Raw genomic sequence first — 2981 nt, 5'->3', positions numbered from 1 at the left:
AAAGCATTAAAATCAGACAATTAATTATTTCACAAAATTTTCACTTATATTTTTAAAAACTTAGTTATAGAATGTTATAGTAAAGACATAATATATAAATGTTTAATTTGGATAGTTGGGGATTCGGTTAGAAAATAACACAAATAAGTTGAAAAAACTTATTTAATAATGACAACATTGCGGCCTGAATTTCCAGCCTCAGGAATAAGAACTAAGAGCAAGATAAAACCATTTGTCCATTTGAATCATTCGATCTATAAGTAGTACATTTTCAAATCTAGCAATAGTGAAGCATTTCAATGTCTACTAGAAATTTAAGAATAAAAAAAAAAAAGACTGTAAAATAAACCCATCCGTTTTCGCGGACGGAATGCTTCCACATATCTCTTCAACGTATTGGTTAGTTGTCTCTAAAATTATGAAACTTGGTACAGCGTCCACTATACCTGACGGCTCCTTGCGAGTGTATTGCGTCCCATGCATCTGTGCATGTATGTATTTTCTGAAAATATGGTACTTTATTCAAAAGACTTCATTGGGGTGTGAACTACTGTAACAATGGTCCATTATTTATAGACAACTTCAAAAACACCGCTTTAGACTTTTGTTTATAAGATACTTCTACAAATCAAAATTAAAAAAAAAAAAATATTCGGTATAAAACTTGGTTTATTCTGAATTCACAAAACATGCTCAAAATTATTTGCAACATATAAATATTCACTGAGTTAGATAACGCAGTGTAAATGCACAATGTAAATTCTTTAAATTGCGCCTACATGAAACCTCTCGTTTCACATTCAGTGTCCATATCAGGGTCAAGAAAACAAAATTAAAGAAAAATGAGCCATTGCACCAGTCAATTATGAATTCATACGGCTGTAGTTAGCATTTTACATTATTTATTTTCATTTGCAACAACCAGTCGAAAATTTTTGTTATTCTTGATTTTTAAAATGGCCTTGAATTGCATAAAGAGTTGTTTATTGCCTTTGTTGGAATACGCATGTCCATACGTAATACTCCTATGTGAGAAAAAGTCTCTCTCAGTCCTGCTAAAAATTTAAACTATTTAAATTTAAATTATCCCGATTTTCTATTCTCAATATATTCCTCGAATAAGAAAATCTTCAGCTCTCTTCTGATACTGTCATTCCTAACCCAATCCAATTTTCTTTTTTCACGATTTCGTCTGAGGAAATTTATTGCGTGAATCTAATGAAGTCTATTAGTCAGGACGTAGTTGTTAGCTCAGAGGAATCGGATGGTTCCGGACAAAATCAATTATCATTAATTATCCGAAAAACGGGGTAAAATGTAAAAAAAGATGTAGAGTGATGGCTGTGCCAGAGAGAAGTGAAGATGCGTAAATAGTTGACATGATTTCCCATATGAAATCATGAGGTTTTTATAGTGCATGAATATGGGACAGTGGTCCCGAAACGGTGTACAATGTCATGAATAAATAATACATTCAAAAATGGAAGTGATTAACCTCAAGAAATTTTAAAAGAATATTTTTATTTATTTCTTCCTACTTCTAAAAAAAATAAATAATATGTACAGTGTTGATGTGAATTTTAGAAGAGTTGATTTCTCATTCATACAATTTTTTATACAAATTACAATAAACTTTTTTTTCTTTAAGATATCAACCACTTATGCTTTCTTTATTTTAGCCTTAATTTCCAAAAATGTTATTATTGTTTCCTTTGCTATGTCGCGGCTACTCAAGTTGTTCTGAGGCTGACCAGGGATTCCAAGACTGCATTTTATTTATTAATTCATATATTTGTGTATTTCTTTATATTTAAATTATGCATCTCTATCAGGAACCGAATTACAATTCTTAGAAATGTATGTAATAAATTTAATCCAAGGACTAGATACTATAGACCCCCTTGCTATAGTGTGCTAGATGCAATTAATCATTGGAGTTCTTCTTTAACGGTATCTTGTTTACCAATTTACTAGGCCATGATAATTAGTTGGCATGCAGGGATTCTAAATTATGAATCAATGGTTTATATTTACAACTATATACAATTGAACTATAATAATCTATGAAAGGGCAATGCAGATCTATTTACTTTAAGTTTAATTATTATATTATATTTTATATTCATATTGACCTATATTCATATTGATCCAAGTTTATCAATTATGATTACTATTGCCATTTAAAATACAAACTGAAACATCTTACGTATCGTGATGCCTCTGTCAGCTTTAGCAATGTCAGCAATCCTTTTCCTCTCTGGGGTCTATGTCTGTGAATCTTCCTTCTCTGCCTTGAGTGTCCATGCCTGGTTGTCCGATGTCCGTCCACAACTCCCTGGACCTATGTACTACCTCCGGCTGGCCTGTGACTACCCTTTGCCTGTGTTCCGACCTCACTAGTGACTGCTGCTCGTCTGTCCCATGTCACTGAGTGTCCTTTTCGTCTGCTCCTCTCCCCATTTTTCTTGAGCGTGTGTCCTTCCGATCCTTGCCTTCCCAATCCCAGCTCAATGGTAATCCCAGCTCAATGGTAATCCCAGCTTCACCCCTTACCTAGAGTCCAAGGGAGGTAGGACCTTCTGTAATCCTCGGCCTTCTTTTGATTTCTAATATATTTTATTGGCTCTGTCCTTGCTCTCATCCGCAATGTATTTAGGGTACCCTACCTATCTTAGGCACTTTTATCCCAGTTGGCTACCGTTCATTCTGGGCGGAACAATGTTAGGTGGGTTCCCTTTTTGATCCCAACACTAAGCAATTTTCTTTTTATGACTTCTATGGAGGAGTATGCGTGGCAAACATAGATACTTGACATTGCAGCCCTGCCTCCCAGGTTTCCTCCTGCCAAGTAAGTTGGTACATTTAAGGAACCTCTATGATATGCCGTCAGTTGTACCGGTATTCCACCAGTTGTGTACAAACCTATTATCAGGCGTGAAACGCCAACAAAGGCCCACTTCTTTAATTACATTTAACTTCCA

The 2981-nt window shown here is 34.6% G+C and overlaps 1 long non-coding RNA gene across 1 annotated transcript in view; it reads right to left on the bottom strand.

The window, feature by feature from the left end:
* Window positions 1-2407, bottom strand: part of LOC136796083 (uncharacterized) — a 5039-nt gene extending 2632 nt beyond the window's left edge. The window contains exon 1 of the long non-coding RNA XR_010843777.1: window positions 2207-2407. This is a non-coding gene — a long non-coding RNA (uncharacterized lncRNA). The remainder of the gene's footprint in view (window positions 1-2206) is intronic.
* Between the last annotated feature and the right edge of the window lie 574 nt (window positions 2408-2981).

The sequence above is a fragment of the Halyomorpha halys genome, unplaced genomic scaffold (assembly GCF_000696795.3).
Source record: "Halyomorpha halys isolate HHAL.00 unplaced genomic scaffold, Hhal_1.1 Scaffold38.1, whole genome shotgun sequence".
NCBI lineage: Eukaryota > Metazoa > Arthropoda > Insecta > Hemiptera > Pentatomidae > Halyomorpha > Halyomorpha halys.
This window is presented reverse-complemented; position numbering and strand designations above follow the sequence as displayed.